The 22,678-nt window shown below is 45.2% G+C and overlaps 1 protein-coding gene across 1 annotated transcript in view; it reads left to right on the top strand.

The window, feature by feature from the left end:
* Positions 1 to 22,678, top strand: part of PPP2R2B (protein phosphatase 2 regulatory subunit Bbeta) — a 1,057,189-nt gene that overhangs the window by 329,821 nt on the left and 704,690 nt on the right. The gene's annotated exons all lie outside the window — the stretch shown is intronic.

The raw sequence follows: 22,678 nt of genomic DNA on the forward strand, positions 1-22,678 counted from the left end.
TGTTGGTGGGGAAGTTGATCCAGGGTTTTTCTTCTTCCCGTCCTTGTGCTGATAAAGGTCTTTCCTCTTGGGATCTCCCTCTTGTATTACGGTTCCTTCACGGGCCTCCTTTTGAGCCCCTTTCCGAGATTGATATCAAACATCTTACACTGAAATCTGCTTTTCTTATTGCCCTCACTTCTGCCCGTAGGCTTGGGGAGATTGGGGCTCTCTTATGTCACGCTCCTTTCCTGAGGGTGCTGCCAGACTCAATGGTGCCGGGGTGTGGTCCGATGTTTCTCCCTTCAGTTGTCTCTCGGTTTTCACACCTCTCAGGGTCTGGTTCTCCCTGACTTCTTTCATGATCCAAGAACGCCTGAGGAGGTGGCTCGGCTTAACATTGATGTCCAGCGGGACGCGTTGGAGTATTTGGCTTGGTTTGCTTTTTCCACCAATCTGATAATCTTCTGATTGCTTGTGGTCCGGCTGGGGCTGGGCATAACGCATCTGTGGTTTCCATTTTCCGGTGGTTCTGGGTTGTCATCTCTAGGGCCTATGTGGCTTCTGGCCTGCCTGTGCCTGCGCACAATCAGGGGCGGTCTGCCAGGGGTTTCGCGGCTTCCTGGGCCGATGCAAGGAGGGTTTTTCTCTGCAAGAGATTTGTATGGATGCCGCCTTGGCTGGTCTAGGTATTTTCATCAACCGCTATGGGTTGAGTTTCTCCCACTCGGGGGTTGGTTCCTTCGTGGTTGGAGTTTTGTCTGTGGGGATGTGATTTAAGAGTTATTGTGGGTGTGTTTTGCTGCACTGTTTTTGGCTCTGTGTCTCATTGGGACCTTTTCCCCGTTGCTGCTTTGGTATACCTCATGAAGTAAGTACTGGGATGAGGAAGAGTGGACGTGGAGGTAATGCTCTGATTACTTACCGGTAATCTTCATTACTCCTAGTCCTACTCTTCCTCGTCACAGTACTGACGACCCTCCTCACCCTCCCTGCGGGGAAGGTCCCATGCTCCGGCTTGGTAATATGAAACTGAGTGACATGGATGTGGGGGAGGAGTTAAAGGGATTTAAAGAAATAGAAGAAGGTCCTGTGTCGGAGGCAGGTGCCTCATGAAGTAAGTACTGTGACGAGGAAGAGTAGGACTAGGAGTAATGAAGATTACCGGTAAGTAATCAGAGCATGTCTTGGTGATAACCTGTGTTCTTTCAGGATAATAATAAATAATATATGCAATGATACGCGCCCAAATAAAGGTAAACTCTAGCTGCGGATAGACTAGAAATGAACATGCATCTGGTCCCTAGGCACTCTTTGTCAGTGACCTCCTAGTCGTACAATGAGAGCAATTCCATCCCTGTTCAGGGCACATACCCCATAATCTCCAGAGCAACCTGTGTCTCAGCAGCTACTGATCCCAGTTTATCTGAGAACGTTTCAGTTACTGGCCTTTCCTGACTTCCCGTCAGTCGGGATACATGGTGTAGGTAAAGTGGGGGTTACAAACACCTAATACAAGTGGAATGCAAGGTCAGGAAGCAATAAATGGTGGAAAAATAATCCAGCTGAAAAAACCTGCAGGAAGATAATAGTTGTCTTGTTTACTAGGTAGATACTCTTCTTATCCTCTGCTGCTCTTGAGGGGATATATGTAGGAGGCAGAGGCATCGTTGGGGAAATACCAGGATGGAAAGCGGAAAAACAAGGATGGACTGGTTAGGAAATCACTGAAGAAGTCAAAGAAAAGAAAGGAAAGAGGAGCCCGGGGATCCGGGACTGGTAAGCAGCTCACAATCAGGATAGAATGAACTTCACTAAACGGAATGGACAATAGGATGGAAAAGAAGGCAGGGAAACAGGACAGTACTCACATGGACGAGGAGGGAACACGGGTCCACTCTGACTTGAAGCAGAGCGTTGAGACGCACTGCGTTGAGACACGCTGCGGTCCTCGTGCCATCCACATATAAATCCAAGACGGACGTGCTGGATGCAGCATAACGTTCCCGTGTCGGGGGTCTACGAGGCAGCCATGTTGGAGTGGGCTGCAACAATATCCTCGGTTGTTTAGGTTACGAGACACATGGGGAATCGTAACAGGATGACTAACAAGCAGACCTGTTCTTCTTAGCCCTTCACACAACGTTCATTCTATTTGAGAGGCATAGCCCTACACACCAAAGGCTCTTCCTTTGTCCACTTGCCTTGGTCATAGCTAACATGTTCCTACAGTGTGACAACACTCACAGAACTGCTGGCTAATCTGCCAGTGGACATGCGTAGTGTGTTATACTGGAAGGGTCTGCTTCCCAACATTTCAAACCCCTCAGTGGTTATATTTTGGGCAGTAGTAAACCTTGTTAGAAAATGTGCCGACATCGCTAACCCCCTCCCTGATGCAATCAATCTGATCTCTGGGAAAATGAATTTTAGTTCTCAAGACATTCTGAGGATATGTGAGACCCACATTATGAAGCATGCCATATTTTGTAGTGCTATCATTCATTGTATTATCTTAATAAAAACATAGTCATTGTCAATTAAACTGTTCACAATTATTTAGGATCTGGTTAGCCCACATGCCTTGCGATGTTAAAAACATCATTCAACCCCAGTAGTAGGTTGCCTAACTGCCTATGCCAGCAAATTGGAGGGGAATAACATCAGACAAGTGGGTCTTAAGTAGTATAAGAAAGGGTACAACTGAGCTTTTACAAAAGCTGCAAAATCATCTACACAAAAGGAGAAGCATCCCCCGGAACACCAGTTCTACTGGAGCAGGTGCAAGAACTATTACGAAAGGGAGGAAAAGAAGAAGTACCAGCAGACCAGCTAAACACAGGAATATACTGTTTATTTCTTGTACCAAGAAAGGATGAATCGATGGGATCAGCTCTAAATCTAAGGCCAGCAATAAATGTCAAACCTAAAATTCAGGATAACATTACAGGAAGTTGTACCCCTACTAAAGGAAGGACATTTTATGGTGACATTAGATTATGAAGATACATTCATATTTCGAACTTTCAAAGTCACAGAAAATAGCCCTTCCCCAAGCAAGGGACATTTTCCTGTGGGAAGTTATGCACGCTCAAACAGCCACAACGTACCAAACAGAAAGGATACACGCTTGACACTCAGACCCCTTTTCAAGCCAAGTAAGATTTTGTTGTTATCAGTCAGGAAAGTGGCTGGCAGAAAAATGGTCTCAAAAGCAGGCCAGTGAGATGATCTAGTAGTCTCGCAAAAGGTAAACTAAAGTCTCCTTTGATGGTCACCAAGCAACATAAGCATAGGGAGACCATTTGTGTCCTCGCTGCCACAAATAACAAGAAGGAATGCATCACATTGCCTTCACCTCCCTGCCTGAAGTGAATGGCCACCAAAACAAAAAACATACCACATAAACCTGCTGAAGCTCCTAGCAATAAAAATGGCACTATTTTCCTTCCAAAATGTTATACAGGGAAAGACCATCCTCATTCACCATATCATCCTCAATCCTGTGAAAACTGAAATCCTTGTCTGTGGGAAAACATCACCCCCCCCAACCAATTCCCTGGCTGCAATCCCTAGGTCCCCCACCTGCAAGCTCCACCATGGTGATAAACCCCAGATGCACACTGCACACTGATACATCCCTCGCACACATCAACTCTGTATCCAGAACCTGTTTCTTCCCTCTACACATTCTCAGGTGTACCTTCCCTTACCCCACCTATCCTCACAGTTTCTCCACCATCATCTCCATCATCCTCTCACACTTAGACTACGTAAACTGCCTTTACCTAGGCGCACCAGAATCCAAAAATCTGCAACCTGCCTGCTCATTAACCTTTCTCCCAGAGAACATATCAGCCTTACACTAAGAGTGCTCCATTGGCTCCCTATTAGTCGGTGCACTACCTTTTAAAGCCATGTGTATCACCCACCAGGCCCGCCACAACACCAGTCTGGAATTCCTTCAAGACAAAATCACTCACTACCACCCCTCAAGGACTCTCAGATCTTGCACAGCATCTCTCTTAGTTGTCCCACATTACAACTCCTCCAGACTGGGAAAATCCTCCATCTTCATCCAAGCACTGATAATCTGGAACTCCCTACCCCTGCACATTCGCAATATTGACAATCAAATGGCAGTCAGAAACCCCTCAAAACCTTGCTTTCCCCTCCATCCACCTGAAACTCTCACACACTCTACACTCTTGATGGGCGCACAGAAATGCAGACCCATTCACAAGAACACCCCTATCCACCAATATCCCACAGATGCTAGCAGCATTTGCAGCAGCACACCGTTGCAAACTATTGTCAACCCCAAACACAACAACACTCCTACACACCAATACCCCACGGATGACAACATCGTCCGCAGAGTCACACTGTAACAAACCGCCGTCCTTCCCTCAACTCCCCCCTCCCAACCCCTGTTGTTCCAGGGGGACCATGAATAGTGAGATGTGCCAGTCACATTGGACCAAGAAAAAGAACACTGCAGTCAAGCTCCTTCCAAGCATACAGTACGTATACCTTACACCACGTCTGTGGACACAGGCACATCCACCCATCCATGCACCCTAGAATACAGCTATGGCTATGCTATTCCGGTCCTGAAGCACACGCAGCCATCTACACTGAAACCCCTGATATACCTCAACACCTCTGCCATTAGTAAACATCAACAACCAACAAAAACATATTCAGTCTAGCTGGACACGCATTGAATCTTCAGCACTAGCACTCAATCCTAAACCGCAAACAGTACCCACCCACATGCCTGACCTCTGGGATGCTTACTGCAGTCTAGCCAGTGGTAAGGAAGGCATGGTATCAACAGTAAGACAGACACAAGTGACCACAGTTCAAGGGTGTTTATTGAACTTCAATTGAGTTTGGAAAACACCTATCTAATCCTAACTCTAAAGATGAGAGCAAGCTACGGCTATGAAATAAAAATAACTCAGTCCTTGGTGTGTCTTGTCAAAATAAAAGGGCAAATACTAATAAACCTATTGCCAATCCTTACCTCTAAATACCAATAGTGTGGAAAACAATGCTATGCAAAAGAAAAGTGTTCAAGAAATAATATGTCAGGATATTCAAGCCATTGGTGTCTCTTCCCTACGTGTTCAGCACGGGGTAAGGCAGCACACTCGAGCTTAGCACAATCTCTGGCTTCTCTAGCACGTGGGTGCAGTTCAAAACTCCAACATCATGGCCTTCTGTATCAAAGTCTCTTTGAGGTTCAAAAGTCTCTTCTTTGATACAACAAACAAATTGCAAAGTTCCTTTACTTTCAGAATTCTCCTATGCACACTTTTCTCAGGTTATTTAGTGTTCACCTTGGATCCCCCTTCGCTGGGCTAAGATCCACTTTAACACAAAGTTCATATTTTCACATGTGCACAGTTTTCTTGGGATTTCCACGTATCCGATATATATGGTGATTCACGGTTCACCCCAGATCCCCCTCTGCCAGGCTCAGATCCGTTGTTCTAACACAAAATCTTCAATCAGTCACCCTCTGCCAGGCTCCGACCATTTTATCTATTGTAACACAAACTGGCTTTAACACACAATCTTTCAATTGATCTCCCTCCATCGGGTTAGGGCCAACTTTCGATTGTGCACAGGATTTGGCTTGACCCATTGCAGGACCACTTCTATTCACAATTCTTTGCCACTCTTTCACTTTTGTGAACTCTCAGCTGGATACCTTACAGAGACCTTCGATTGAGCATGCACGCAGTGCCGGACCACTCTGTCAAAGGTATAGTATATCTTGGTTTCATAGTTTAATCACTCATCTGCAGTTCAACTTTACTCACGTTGTTTACCACATGTGTTTCATACAATGTTCGTTCCAACGCTCACCATACAATGTTGCCGCTTGCAACCTTGGCTTCAACACAGACTGGTCTTGTATCCTTCTCCCCAACTCACCAGCTGTGTTGAATTCACTGACGCTGATTTGTTTTTGGAGCCTAGCACAGTACACAGCAGCTGGCAATTCACCCTGCCTTGATTATTGACGGGGTAGGGCCCCGGGTACCTCCTTGTGTTAAACTGCCATCTTGGAACTGCTGTTTCCTTGTGTGCTTTGCCTCACTCTCAGTGTGTTCCCGTGCTCCACCTTTTATCTGTGTTGAGTAGTGTAATGGAAGTCAAGTGTGCGTGGTGGTCAGTATCAGTAATTGCCTGACCCTGCCTAACCATTGTATTGGGACATGTCAGGTATAAGGGTTGGGTGTTAGTCCATTTTCTCTCATAGTGGGCTTTCCGTGAGAAAAAGTGTTTGTGTTGTGTAAGGGGGGGCTTGAGTTCCTAAGTATCCTACATTGTAGGATGGGGTAAAGGTATTACAGGGAAGGGGATATCACGTCTCACCATTTGGTGTGCCACTCCCTGAAGACCCCTCACCCAGGTGATCCTCCTGCACTGTTCCACCCCCAGGAACCGGATCCAAAAGCAATGGCCGTATCTTGGCCACCGGAATGACAGATCCCGGGGACTAGAGGGTGAGACATCTTCTGGTTTCTCACACAGTCCACCTAAATCCTAACCCGGAAAAAATGCACACATGCATCTTTTAATTTAAACTCCTAGAACCTCCTAAATATGTACTGCGGTCACTGTGGGCCTTCCAGCCACAAATTGCATTGAGGTCATACAAATGGGGAAAGGCCGCTATATAAATGACCAATACAATACAATACAATATTCATTGTCCCATCACAACCTTTACAAATGATGAAGCAACCTTTTTTGGGGAAAAGATTGGAAAGATTATTGGAGAGGTCTCCAGCACTTCAAGTCTGTCTTGATAGGCAGATATCATACCTGGTCTCAGGGCCGTCCTGGAGTCTACAACTACTATCAAGGCCTTCACCACCTTGACTGAGAAGGAGACAGAGACATTATTACAAACCAATGAATGTTCAGGATCACCTTTGGACTTGATTCCTCCAAGAAAGTCCAACACAATTCTGCCACTATTTTATAAAGTGATTATCACCTGATTCAATATATCTCTTATCACAGGAGCACTCTCCAAAAAACTTCAGTGATGCGTTCAATTTTTAAGAAACCTTTGAGACGTAAGTAATTTTAGGATCATCTGACAGCTTCATTTTTGACAAAATAGCTAGAACGAGGGGTAGCGCATTAAATCCAAAAATTCATGGGGGAACATGTTCTACTAGACAGAAATCGGATGGGTTTCAGACAGGGTTATAGTCCAGAGGTCAACACTACCTTCCTTGATCACTTAGAAGAAGAGATAGAAGGGGGTGGCAGTTTCAGCTCGACCGGTCGGAACCTTCAGCACAGTCGATCAAGTGCTTTTGAAGACCTGGCATAAATTAGTAGATTTGAGGGGCTCTGTACAAAGCTAGTTCATCTCCTTCCTGTCCGGTACCCAACAGGCCATGACATTAGCTCCTTCCACCTCCCATTTCCTACCTGTGAATTGTGGAGTACCATGGGGCTCAGACCTGCCACCTCTTCTTTTTAATCTAAACATCCGTCCATTAGCTACCTTGATGCTTTTGAACTATGCTGATGGCACAAAGATTATCTTTTTGTAAAATGATCTGGTAGTCATATCTGGCAATATCAGGAAACGCCAAACGGAGATCTAGCAATGGAGGTTGGCTAGTATCTCTCCATGGAGACCGAGATCCTCCCCATAAATATCGCACACAGTAATTGAAATGTCTTGTCTTGGACAGGATCCTTTGGTGCCTACCCAACCCTTGTACCAGTAGAATGTAACTAACTACGTTAAGCAGCATAATCGACTCACGTCTTTGTATATCCATCCAGGTGCCAATTGTAGTCAAATCCTACTTCTTCCAACCTAGGAAAGATAGGCGGATGCTATACCTTTCTCTGTAAGGTCATGGCCATCAACTGCATTGTCTCCCGCGCAAATTGATTTTGGAAACAGCGTTCACTTAGCTACGAAGCACACGATGCGCTTGCTGCGAGTTCAGAATGCGGCAGCCAGGAAGCTGCTTAGAACCCCGGGCCTCAGATCCCTGCAGAGGCTTCTGGGTGCACAGGGAATTCAATGTACATCTCTTTGCCTAGTGCATAAATCCATCTATGCAAATGATCTGGTACGAAGTCCAATAAACCACAACAATTCAACCTTTCCAGAAATATGCACTCCCCCTGCTAATTATCATGCGTTGTGCCAAATATACGAGGTAAAGACTGGGAGGTCAACGCATCTAAAAGTTGCAATGGGCTCCTGGCCTGCCTCAGGAATGTAAGAAATCAGAACACATCTAGCCGGAGACAAAAATCCTCTAGTTTTTAATGTTTTAGGGCTGATCTGCCATTTCTTTATCGGTACATCATTAACCAAGATCTATTGTGATAGTCGGTTAACTGAAAGACCTAACCAGGGTCGGACTGAGGCCTAAAATTGGATCGGGCACCAATGAAAAAGTGTCCCACAGTTGCAACTGGCAATTCATTCTTTTTGTGACAGACTGAGTAGTACCAAGGGGGAGGTTTTTGATAAAATCTGATGCAAATTGTGCATTTTGACGAGTATTTATTCAGTAACACTGGTCAAAACTACAAGCCGCATGGTGAAGTAACTTATCAAACTGGCCCACATGGGCCAAAAAGTGATCCACTTTGGCCAAAAAAACTGTCCTGACACTAGCATTTTGGGTTTTTGGTTGCCCTAATTCCCTGTAGCGCCATGATTCCCTGGTGAAGAACGCATGTGCTATACTAAACCACAAATAAAAACAAAAATAGGGAGACTGTCGAAGCACTAACAGTTAATGACCATCAGCAATGCACACGTGTACACGTCTGAACCAAAGACAAAAGCTTACAGATTTTCTTGCTGGTCTCTCAGAGGATGAGAGCTGGAAATGTGCTGGCGAGGCGCCTGTCACAGCTGACATAAAGCTTGAAGACTTAGCAGAAGCGAGCCCCCCAGCCTCCTGGCACTCCAGCTGATGTGGCGTGGGTCTCCGGCAAAGGGGCATCCATTACACCGACTGAAACCCATTTTAGCTACTTCGCAGCCTCTGAAAATTATTAATAGAAAGAAAACAGCAGCTATTATAATAGTTAAGCTGGCCAAGTGATGTGACCCACATTTAAAAGGAGGTCAGTGACTTTCCTAGAAATTACTGCAAATGCAGATCGATCAACACACATACTTGTTTCATCTGTGTTAGAAACCTAAGTGCTTTTTATTTGTCAAGCACTTTCATTTTTTAGTGTAAGTATTTGAACCAGTTTTCGTAGAAATGTTTAAATAAAATGTGGGACAGTGTCAGGGACTTGACTCTGTCATAGGGGGATAGGGGCCCCTCCCCTTATAGAGCAAGAGGCCTACCAAGGCATATTGCAGAGCCAGTCGAACATCAGAGGTGGGGTGGGGGATTTGGGTGGGCCCCAGTACATGAACCCCCTGTCTTTGCCTTGAGTGGTGGTCTTGTTACCATTTTCGCTCAATCAATACCCTGTAAACCTATTGCTATTAGAATTCTCTTCATCTCGTAGGACCTCAAGTTTGTTTGTTTATTGATTTGTAGGGCGGCCTGAACCCTAAGGTAACTGGGCGCAACAAAGGTACAAGAATATTTACAGCTTAGTTACAGAGGCCCTCATTACAACTCAGGCGATGGACCATGGTGCATGGTGCTATTAGCACCATGGTCCATGCCGGATTCCGCCATGGTGGATGGCGGAATTACCGCCCCATTCCAAGGTGAGTGGGGCGGTAATTCCCCATTCACCATTTGCCCTTCCCCATTCCCATTTTTGCCCCATAGGGCATAATGGGGATGGGGAAGGCGCTAATTACGGCACCGTAAATTACGGTGCCGTAATTAGCACCAAGGTCGCTTAGCGCCTTGGACTTTAACGCCTGCAAAAAGCAGGCGTTAAAGTGTGAATCTGGCGTTAAGGGTTAACGGCGCTGACGGCGCCGTTAAACCCTTAACGCCTGACTTGTAATGAGGGCCAGAGAAAGATACAGTGAGGCAGATGTTCAAATACAAAAAGATACATTCAGTTGGGTGGGGGAAGTACATGGTAACATAGGTTAAGGTAGTGTACATCATGCATCATTGGAGCGTAACCAGGTAAGCGTATTACGCCTGAAGCTGGGATAGGACTGGTCAGTTTTAAGGTTGAGTGGTAGTGCATTCCACGACTGAGCGTCTTTAACCGGGAAGCTGCTTCCACCAGATTTTATAAGCTTGAATCTAGGTATCTCTAGGCAGTGGGAGTTGGCCACTCTGGCCGGGCAGGTCGAAGTTCTCCTAACCATTCTCTCAGATAGATAGGGGGGAGCTGCGTTGTTGAGGCACTTGAATATTAGAGATACTGTTTTGAGTAGGATTCTATCGCTAATCTTTAGCCGATGGTGTTCTCTTCTCATGTTAGATACGTGTTCTCTGTTAGGTATGTTCAGGGCAGTTCTGAGGGCATTGTTCAGTAGCATTTGAATTTTGTCAGTGAAATATTTATTGGTTCCTATGTATAGGGTCGTTGCAGTAATCCAGTTTTGACACTATTAGTGCATTGGCGAGGATGATGCAGCTAGCTTTTGTTAGAAATAGTCTACATGCCCTGATAAGCTTGAAAGTGTAAGCCGTGGATGATGCCATGGAGTTTACCTGTTTCCTTAGGGCTAAGGAGGAACTGAGGTAGAATCCCAGCATTTTCACCTCTTTAGCTACTTTAATTATATCGCCATCTATGTTGAATGAAGAGTAGTTAGGGTTAAGTTTTTTTAGGTAGTCCACGGACCCAAGGATCAGGATCTCTGTTTTATAGTTGTTCAGGCAGAGGCCATGGGATGCCATCCATGCCTGAAATGAGGAGATATATCTCATTTACCAAGGCCGTATCTGCGACAAAATTGCCTGAAAGAGGAATGAAGATCTGGGTGTCTTCCACATAATTCGTGTAGGTGACACCGAGTTTGTCCAATTTGTCAAATAAGGGCTTGATAAATATATTATACATGGTTGGCAAAATGCAAGAGCCTTGCGGAATGCCGCATGTGCTTTGGATCGGGTCAGCCGATGTCAGTGTGGAGAAAACTCTCACTGTTCTATTATCTAGAAAGGACTGGACCCATGCTATGGCATCGCTTGAGAATTGGGCTGCGGAAGCTAGGTGGTTGCACGGAACTGCGTGGTCCACCAAGTCGAAAGCTGCCGACAGGTCAAGGAGGAGTAGCATGGCAGTTTTTCCTTTGTCATTTAGCTCATCTATTTTAGTTTTAAGGTCAATTAGAGCTGTTTCCGTGGCATGTTGTGGCCTAAATCCGCATTGGCGAGAGCCTAGGAGGTGGTCAACTTGAAGGTAGTTCTGAATTTCCAGGTAGGCTACTCTGTCTATTATTTTAAGGAGAAACTGTACCGTGGTGATGGGACTGTAATTAATGGGGATGGAGGGGTCTGGGGTCTGTTTCTTGAGAAGCGGTAGAACCCAAGATTCTATTAAGTTACTTGGGACAGTATTGGATGAGAAGGGGGCATTAATTTGTTTTGAAATGAAAGGCGCTAGGTCTCTCACAGCATCTTTGATTAGTTGAGCAGGACAGCTATCACCTTTACAGTTAGATGGCTTCAGAGATGCAATCATTTTCTCTGTTTCCTGGATGGATACTTTAGCAAATCTGAATGGAGTTGTGGTTTTAGTGGCTTTAGTGAGGCTAGAATGTTGTGTCTCAGTGGGGGGCAGGGAGGCTTTATTTTTGCAATTTCATTTTGGAGTGTTGTTATTTTGTTAGATAGGACATTCTGAATGCTGGTACACCATTGTTTGTGTTTGGGTGCATTGTCCGGTGGCGGTATGGGGAATTCTAGCTCCCGAAGGATCACAAACAGTTCCTTGGTATTAGAGCTGGCATTGGAAATTCTTTCGTTGAAGAGATCTTTTTTGGTACAAATTATTTCTTTTTTGTAAGTGTTTGCAAAGTGGGTTAGTTGCAGTTTGTCTCGACTGTGGGGGAGTGTCACCACAGGGATTCAAATTTTCTTTTTTGAAGTCTTAGTTCTTTGAGGTGGGGCATTGAGATGTGCCTGCTGTTTACATTTGCGTAGTTTGAGAGGCGCAATGATATCAAGGGCTTTGGTCATAGTATTGTTATACGCCTCCACAATTAAGTTGGGGTCAGAGTTGCTTGGGAGAGAGTTAATGGTGGGAAGGAGGTGAGGCAGAAATGTGTCTGGTGTGATATATTTTTGGTTCTCGTGGGGAGAGGTGGTGCCATGATTTTGGCTTTAGATACTTGTTTGTCTATGGCTATGAAGACGTCAATTAGGTAGTGGTCAGTCCACAGTTGTGGGGTTATTTTAGTGATAGTAGTTGTGCAATTCAGGTCGACTACCCAGTCTTAGGTCCTTCCTTTGGCATGTGTTGGGGAAAGGACTTTTTCGGTCAGCCCATGTTCAGCGAGCATGGTCGCTATTGCTTGAGACTGTTTGTCCTCTGGGTTCTTAAATCCCAAGTTGAAGTCGCCCAGTATTAATATTTGCGAGGAGTCTTCACTGTTATTGGCCAGTAGACTAGGTAATTCCTCCTCAAAGGTGCCGATGGGTTCTGGTGGTCTATAAATCAGGTAGATTGTTAGGGTGTGGCAACTGGAGGTGGGCAATTTGGCGATGAGTAATTCATAGGATTTAAGTTGGGATGGAGTAAAGAGTCTTATGGCAAGGTTGGCTTTCGCTATGATGGCTAAGCCGCCCCCTCTAGCATTTAGTATGCCCATTCTTATTATTTGGTAATTGTCACTTATAGCTAGTGTGAGAGCTAGACCTGCTGAGTCATGCAGCCAGGATTCTGTGACACCTAGGATGTCAAGGTCATCTGAGGATAGGAGGTCTGCAATTTCCGTGGCATGAGCCACTAATGATCTGGCGTTAATAAGAGCTCCAGATATAGTAGTCATGTGTATTGGATTCTGAAGTCCAGTGTTGGTCAGTTTAGGCTGGTTAGAGTTATTGATATGGCTTCGAAGTCTGGGTGCCAGCTCATGGCAAGGGATGGTGGTGTGATAGCTAGATTGGGGATTTAGATTTTTGTCATTATTCAGTCTGGGCTCATAGAGGCATGGTACTCTGACTCTAAGTCTATTATTTCTGTTGAGGAGTGGACAAGGTGAATGCCTAATTGGTGGCATATTTATGTAGATTAGCGGTAGGATGATTAGTAAAGAGGTCAGCAGAGTTTTACTGGAGGACATAGTTCTGTGCAAATGCGCAATAGGTTAGGCTAGTCTAATGTTGACATGGGCAGATGCAATTTGGGTAAACTGGTCCAACAAGTTCCACAACACTGGTTGTTCCCCCCCAAAAAAACACAGCGACCTGCAAGGAAAAGTCACCAGCCCCCTTACAGCCTCTGAAGCTCAATTGCTCAGCGAAACCCAATGGTTTAACCAACCATGGCAACAACAGCAAAGAGCAAAGGAGACAGCGAACGCCAGTCCAGTCAAACCGTGAAGACTAAATGAAGCAGTGTTCTTGAAAAGGTAGCAGGGCTAAGTTTGGGTTATATGGTCTATGGATAGGCTGGTCCAACAACAGGGAGAGAGACAGGGTGAGATTGGCCCATAGAGTCAGATGGGCAAGGTGAACAAATGGAGTGGAGAAGAACAATCCAAAACAGGAAGTCGGGATATTAAAGACCAGAGAGCGAAAGGCAAGATGAAAGGTGTTCTAGTGAAGTCCGGGGGGCGTTTGTAGGAGCACTGAGGGGCCAAGAAGAGGATAGAACGTGGAACAGAATGCTGAAAAATCAGTGGCGGTGCTGGATGATAGCCCTCCTGCCATATGGTGTTGTCCTAGTTGTGCAGATGATCTTAATGCTATGTTTACAAGTTAAAGAACACATGACGTGCAGAAGGAGGCTTGCACAATGAAGGCATGTTTGGGGCTAAAGACATTTATTGAATTGGAAAGAAAAAGAAAACCTAACTATCCCTCTTCCTAAGAGTAGTTTCCCTGCCTCAACCAAAGAGATAAGGGGACTCTCAGGGTGTCTGTCAACTCAAAGTGTCCACCGCCCTGTGTCAAGAAAACCTTACTTCTGTCCCTTACTCTAGAAATGAAAGGATAAGGCAGTACTGTTCTTGTCTCGGAGGAATGCCTCCCTTCTCCTGGGTTGAGGTTCCTGGTTTGGTAAGTGGATAGATAGGGAGACTGACCCTCTTAAGGCTATAGCTAAGCGGGCAGGAGTGACTAAGTCGTAAATAACTGGGTATTTTTCATGTTAAATAATACAGAAAATGGAACAAAAGAAGTGCCCGGATTGTAAGTCTACAATATGAATAGTTCCAAAGCTGCTATTGTATTGATTTGGGATCTAATCTTCTTTTTACATGAGTGTATCCAAATAACAGATATCACTTAGCACTTTTTCCCACGAACAATCAGAATGTAAACATTAACTTTTTCAAAAAGAAATTTTTATTTTCGGGATTGATTTTGTAAAGCATAAAAATATATGGTGAATACAGAAACAAGAACATAATTGTTGTCAAATACACATGGAAAAAGATAAGAAAAAGAACAACAGGAACAAGTTACCAAAAACGCGCATAAAATGTGCTCACAACTTATATAGTGATTATCTAACTTGTACACATAGTTCACTGATTTCTTTTCTCTAAGCAGGTCTTTCTACGTATGCGAGAACATCATCACAATTGTTAATTATTTTGTAATTCATAGGGGTGCTATAGATCTAATCTGTAGACACCCACATACGTTTCGGCAAAGCGAGCCACCTGCTGGGCATAATGTCAGCATAATGTGTAAGCAAAAGGAAAACAATCCTTTAGTGCTCCTGCTTCTTTGTCTCAAAAAGGAGAGTTTAAGAAAAAAAGAGTTTAAAAAGTTGTTCTTAAAAGGGTGACCAATTATTGTTTTGGCATCCCATGTTTTTTCTGGTCAACCAGTTTCAGTGGATTGAATAAGTAGTAGCACTTTCTTCAGGACCTATGAAATTTTGAATTAAATGAGAATACCACCAGTAAAGCGTAAATACTACTGTTTTGGTCCTCTATTCTCAGAAAAAACTCTGTGGCAGCCACACAAGATACGGCCACCAGTGCACACATTGTAAAGGACACCAGTTAAAGGTGCTACATCAACAACTGAAACTTATGACGCCACCATCTTCTGTCTAATCCGTGATTGGAGAATCGAAAATTGGATATACAATGCTCTGCAGTGATGGAAATATCTGAGAATAGATGACCAAATCAGTAGTATTGGTCGAATGTACTTTAACAAAGGCACAGGGTGTTACCACCCAGAACAGCTCTTGTCACTTGTCATTGTAGCTGTTAGTACCCTGGGTTCAAGTCCTGGTGTGCTAGCTGTGAAAAATAGGTTGCGACAAGTGTGCAACCCATTGGATCAAAGAAATACTAACCAACAAGGCTGGCATGGAAATAGAAGCGAGGCTCCAATCGGAGCCCCCATTCCAAATTCATGGCAGCCGGCAGACATGAGAGTAGTGGCGCCCCACGGCTGCAGGGCTGCAACCTGTTCAGGTAAGTGGGAGTGAGGGTGGGGCTGTGGATAGAAGCAGGGATGTCAAGGAGATGGAGAGAAAATGGCGGTGTGGGCGTTGGCAGCTCCGATGTTGCTTGGATTTCAGGCTTATTCCATGAGGTTCGGCCACGTCCTGAGCAACCTGATTGGCTGTGGCGCCCGCTCCGGGTGCTAATAAGGAAGTATCGCTGTGTTTCAGCCAATGGACATAGCATGTGCCAAGCATTTTACAAAATGTCACATGTTTATGTATGTTTAGTGGATTTCTGCCAGTGGCAGAGCAATGGATGCTCTTACAAAAACGGTGTCCATGAGAGTTCCTATGGCCGTACCTCAATACCTGGCATGTGTTGAGGAGAGGTATTTGGGCATATGACGGGACTACCTGAAATGATGGATAGGGCTACATGAGGATAGACAGTCATTACATAGAATTTCAGTGGTGGCTGGAGCATAATGGGTTATGTGGGGCAAACCCGCCAATTATACAGAAGTCGTCACCAGTCTGCATCACAACACTCCATTTCTAAAGAAATATAAAAAACCTGATGGCAATGAGTACTTAACCAGGGTAATGTGAAATGTACTTAGCAATATGGAAAATGGAAGGGAAATTTCCCAGGGCAATGTAGAAACCAGAATTAGAATATGTGCTTAAGTAATATCAAATTCACAAGGAAATGTTTAGCCTATTATTAAAAATGCCTGGGGCAACAGGAAGCTGGCATTGTACCGTTGAAACCGACATGAGAATGTTCTGGGGCTAACATAGAAATTGACAAGGTAAGTTGTACTTGAGAAGGGAAAAGTGAAACTAGTATGGCGAAGTGGAGACAGGCAGGAATATTTTTTGGGGAAATGTAAAACTGTATTTTCTGCGGACTCTGCGTGAATAGGATTACAATACGGACATCGTTATAACAGTTTGTTTTCTGAAGACAATTCGATCTGTCCTGGACATTTTGTGGGAACACTTACAAAACGGCGTGCGGATGGTTGCGTAACTATGCCAATGGTAATGTGGACGTTTGACATATGAATCTGAAAACCGACAGGCTGGAACATTGATCTGAACAATAGCATATCTGAAAATGGCACTGGATATTTGGGCAGGACCATGGAGCTCTGGCAGAATGCTTGAATACTTTGCCAGTACCTTGATATTATAGTTTGCAACTGGATACACTCAGATACACATCGGAAGCACCTTGCCGTATGGCGCCTGCACCCTTGCATGCAAAAGCCGCTCTGGTGGTAGTTACCAGATGCATCTGTGTTGATGGGTGTATTATATTTCCTGGCACAGTATTTAAACAGGGTGTAATTCCTATCACCTGTGATTGATGATCACCATTTCCCCCAGTTGTTTGTGACACTGTGGCTCTCATTATGAGTTGGGCGCAAAGGGAGACCGGGCACCGGTAAGGACACCAGTGCCGGTAATCCCTTTGCGCCCTATTCCGAGTTCCCTTAGCAGGTCCCTTCCTTAACGCCTGATTTTACCAGGCGTTAAGGACGGGACCCATTAAGGGACTTTAGAGCTAATGACGGTACCGCAGTTTGCGGTACCATTATTTAGCGACTTCCCCCTTCCCATTGAGCCCTATGGGGTCTCAAATGGGAATGGGGAATGGCTTTTTCAATGGGGACTTACCAGTCCCGCAAAGGTAGGAATAGATCGGTAAGTCCCCATTGAACGAGGGCGGACTCGGTACCGGTATTGGAAGTAGTCATGGCTCTACCTCCAAACTCGGAATGAGGGCCTCTGTATCAGGCACTGATTTTGTGATTGACCAACATATGGTCATATGGTGCATTCAATGTGTTTCTACTTTTTCACACAATTTTCTGAAGGGCACATACAGGATTTGCTGCTGTAGGCAAATACACTGGGAGATCCGCCCTGTGAAGTATTGGAATAGTTGCCCCGAACGCCTACATCTTTGTATTCAATTTCATGGGGAAGATGTACTGTAAAACATATCATTTGGTCCCATTGTTTTAAACATGTTCCTGCGACGCGCTGTCCCCCAACCCCATGTTTCCCATGGGATGGTCAAGCTCATTCAATCTGTCCAATGGGAGCGGGCATTTATGAGAGGCCAAAGGGGTGTCGCTGCTGCCCAAATTTTCCAGATGATACTATACCTTTCACTATCAGTGATAACTTTGCGGGATGCTAACAAGAGTAGGTCTAACAGAGGCAAAATACCTAAATATCATGACCACATGAGAGGCTACACCAAAGATCTGGTGTGGGCATTGTTGCACACTGTCCAAACTGTTCCAATCAATGGAAAATATTTCAGAAAAGTTCCTTATATTCATAAACTATTCAATTCATTAGAATCAAAAATGTTTCACACTGAAATATAAATAAACCACTACGCATAATTCAGATGCACTTAATATAATTCAGATGCACTTAATGTAATTATCCAACAGTAAAAAATAGCATAGAGTGTATAGAATAGAGCTAAACATCACATCCTCTCAGCTAGCAATTACTTGATGGCTGAGAGTATGTGATGTTCAGTTATATGCTATAGGTTACAGGAATTCTATGTTGGAAATTCGTTGTTTGATTTCCTTGCTTTCAGATAACATTCCCTGAAGAAGAGTTTGTGAACTCGAAACACATTGGACCAAGTAATTTCACCTGACTTCTCATCTGTACTAAACCATTTGTTTTGCTCTGTTTGATAATTATATTAAATGTATGTGAGTCATGCTTACTGAATCATCACTTTATCTATACTTGAATGTGATTTTTTTTTTATTTTAATGCATTTAATGTTTTATGAATGTAAGGGCAGTTTCAGAAACATGTTCCATTGATTGGAACGGTTCCATGTCATTTCAACAAAGTAAATTACTTTGATGTAATTTACTTTGTTGAAATTACTTGTCCAAAACACTATGAATTCTTTTGGGCGGGGGGGTCCCTCATGCCCCCCTCCCCTTCACTGTCAACTCACCCAAACCCCTCCCAACCCCTCTTTTGCCCCTTACTCCCAAATACTTCTATATTTTGAGGTGTTGGTAAAGTAATTTTCACAAAGTAAATTACATCGAAGTAATTTACTTTGTGGAAACAACGGTATACAGATTGGAACAGTACGGGCAGTGTGCAACAAGTGTCCACGCAAGGTCTGTGGTGTAGCCTCTCATATTAGCGTGCATGTATGCTCAATCCGGGAAAAAATTGACCAGCCACCAGTACTTTTGGCAAACATTCACTTTTCTTTTGTCCTGGATTGCTAGTGGCTAGTGTGATGTGGGGTTTGTTGTAATTCCTTTTTTATAGGAAACTTTGGTAACTGATTGTCCTCATTGATGCCCTGGCTGGGTCTTTCTCCCTATGTTATTGAGATTCATTTTTCCTATAAGCAACCACTGATTTATTGTTTTTGTTCACAGTTCTTGTGGTCTCCCATATCGATGTGGGAAATGCTCTCCTGACAGGGCTCCCAGCTGCTAACTTGGCTCACCTAAAAGCAGTCCACCACGTGGCAGCTTGTCTTATTATGGAAGCACAGAAATTTGACCGAATTACCCCATCCTACGCGAACTACATTGGCTTCCACTCCCAGCCAGGATACTGTTCAAGACTGCATGTATCATCTACAAAGCAGTCAAGACCAGCACACCAGTGTACCTTGCAGCTAAGCTCCACATTTCTGGTGCACACAGTCCTCGGACAGAAAATTGACCAACCGGTTTCAATCACAACTCATCCGCAAAGGGAGAACCCACAAACATTCCTTCTCTTGTCATGCACCCACCCTCTGGAACTCAATCCCGGAGTTGGTTCGGAATGGCACCACAATTCTCCAATTTTGCAAGTCTCTCAAAACATTGCTCTTTCAACAACACCAGATCAAGGACGAATTCCAATGCACACACATACCAATGCACAGACCTCACAGTAGTGCCAGATGCCAGCCCAAATGCCAGCTACCCACACTCTGTACAGTGTTGCGCTGCCCTCGAGCTAGGTCCATGCTTTAAACAATAAATTAAAAATAAAATAAAGTTAGGGTAGTGGGTGCGTGGAACAGGTTCCTTTTTGTACTCTTCTACTTTGATCATGTCCTCCCAAGCTCTGGAATTATTAGTGCATTTGGATCTGCGGTTAGTAGTGTTGGCAGCCTAGTTTTCAGAGGTCTTTGTGAATCCATGATGGTGGGTTCCAAGAAGCGGAAAATGCTAAGGGAATTCCAGGATGTGAAGGCTTTGAAGTGCTGTGACCCTCCCCAGATAATAGCTGGGCTTTGGGCTGCAGAAGGCCAGCAGGTTCCGGGTGGTCACCCATATGTGCCTGTTCAGCAGATCGTGCAGAATCATTCTAGAAATGTAGGTGGAGCCTGGGCATAGAGGGCAAGCATTGTGATCCAAGTGGTGCTTCTGTAGCTGCTTGTGTGGTATCTTCAAAGTGGGGGATGTGCAAGATGAAAATTTAAGCGCAAAGAGATGGTGGCCTGCCTGATTTTGGGCTGTATTTGGGTTGGAAACAGTTTTTGCTGGCAATTCCATACATATTCTGTGGTTCTGGTGGAGGCCTGCATTATTGGTGTAAGGACCACCCCACTCCCGTGCGGCAACATCAGCATTTTGTGGATTGGCCTCGGGATTTGCAGATGAGAGTCGGTACACTTGGCGACCAGGTTTACATGGCCCAAAGGCCAGGCTATGACCAGGCAATAGCAGATTTGGCGAACGGCATCTGAGAGGAGAGAAGGCTGAACATTAATAGAGAATTTAAGCTTCCGAGGATCGCCTAAACACACTAACAGTGATCAAAGGCCCTGCAAAACAAGCCTGGAGATGGAGCAATGCTCCGAAATGCATTGGCTTTGAGCCACACGTGTGCTAACGAAGCTGTTTGCCTTTAGAATTTGGTTGTTTCATTTTTTACCATTTGAATTAAAAATTACTATTGAGACAACTTTGCATTTATTGTAAATCATTACAATTTTTATTTTTTTATAAGTGTGGAGAATATCAGCATACCTATATAAAGGGAATTGGAATCTACATCTGTGAATACACTGCGGCTCGCCTGGGCATAATGAGAGCCTCTGGCATTACTGGGTAGTTTTACAGGGTTTTCTTCATCTGATAGCAGATTTGACACACAAAAAAAGGGTTCTGTTATTTTTTCGACAGGAATTCTGCCGAAATGCTTTACTTCGCCAGAATTCTGACAATGTTTATTTTTTTTTTATTTGGGGGGTTCCCCCCAAACCCTCCCGTTCGCTACACTAATCCCCCTACCCCAGGGTCCTCCCCACCCGTTTTAAACCCTTAACCCCTCCCATCCAACCCCCTCTAATTCAATGTTTTTTTGGGCAAAATGCTGTGGAAGTAAAGGACTTCGGCAGAATTCCTGTCGAAAAAATGAGTGGATACCAAAAAAAGTACTTGACTGTCAACAGATTGTTTTCATAATATTTCGGCTGTGTTGTAAAACGAGAGAATGGGCCTCATTACGACCCTGGCGCTAAGCGAAAAACGATGGCGGTAAATGCTTACCGCCATCGTTTTCCGCCAGGTCCGATCATGACCCGTGACCGTTAACTACGATGCCAATAGCGGCATCGTAGTTAACGCTGCCGCAAACTGCGCTAAGGGTGCGCGCACGCGACCGCCCACACCGTACTTAGCGCCATGGCGGAAAGGCACGCAAATGCCGACCCAAGCGGACATGCACCTAACGCCATCAATGAGGCCGCTAAGTACCTTACCGCCATGGTGCAAATAACGCCATCGCGAACCAACCGTAAAGGGCCAATTCAAGTGAATGCAGCTGCCACAGGTGCACAGAAACAGCACAGGTGAAGGCAATACAGACTCAGGGGAGTATAAAAAGAGCACACCCCACCCCTACCCACACCCAGTCACACTCCACAATGATGCCAATACGACTAGCAATGTTGGGGCTGGAGGACCTGATAGCAATGCATGTGCTACTACAACAGCAACAGCAAAAACAACAACAACAGGCAGCACAGAGGAGACGCAGGAGGAGAAGGAGGGCAAGGCAGGCCCAGCAAGCCCCACCAGCACAGCCAGTGCCACCACGCAGGCAGCCCCCAATCCCACGCATCAGAGCCAATCCAAACAACCTCACTGCTGAGCAGATCCACACCCTGTACCGTTTGGACAGGGACACCATCACCGCCATCGTAGACATGACACACAACGACATTGTCAGCATGATAGAAAGTCCAACCGCCACCCCCCCCCTACTGAAGGTAGTGGCTGTACTCCACTTCCTGGCCACAGGCACCTACCAGCACACAGTGGGGCACCTGCATGGCATTTCACAACCATTATTCTCACGAACACTCATCCAAGTGCTCGATGCCCTCCTCAAGCACACAGACGACCACATCTCATTACCACGGACTGCCCAGGAGATTGCAAACACCAAAGTGGGTTTCCATGCACTAGCCAGCATACCCGGTTGCATTGGTGCCATCGACTGCACCCATGTGGAATTGGTGGTTCCACGTGCCATGGAGGTACCGTACCGCAACCGGAAACAGTTCCACTCTGTCAACGTGCAAATGGTCTGTGACTCCAACAAGATCATCACACATTGTTGTGCCCGATTCCCCGGATCAACCCATGATTCCATGGTCCTGAGGAACTCCACAATACCACGCTACATGGAGCGACATGCAGGCCCAAGATCCTGGCTACTCGGTGAGTGCGATGTCATGGAAGTGGGCATGGGAATGACGTACCAGTGCATACTCCACCTGGCTGAAAGGGGGGGGGGATGATGCATACTCCACCTGGCTGAAAGGGGGGGGGGATGATGCATACTCCACCTGGCTGAAAGGGGGGGGGGATGATGCATACTCCACCTGGCTGAAAGGGGGGGGGGATGATGCATACTCCACCTGGCTGAAAGGGGGGGGGGATGATGCATACTCCACCTGGCTGTGAGTAACACAGAGAACGGATACAGAGGAAGGCCTCTCACAATGCACAAAACCCCTCTGCATACATAGGGTGATGGCATGCAAAACAGGCCATGGCAGCAATGAGCATATACTGGTTGCATAGTGTGAATCAATTAGTGCATGTAGAAGTGAGCCAAGGTAACAGTTCCATGCCAGCCATGGTGGGACATC

The sequence above is a fragment of the Ambystoma mexicanum genome, chromosome 3p, assembly GCF_040938575.1.
Source record: "Ambystoma mexicanum isolate Mex_15411 chromosome 3p, UKY_AmexF1_1, whole genome shotgun sequence".
Classification (NCBI taxonomy): Eukaryota; Metazoa; Chordata; class Amphibia; order Caudata; family Ambystomatidae; genus Ambystoma; species Ambystoma mexicanum.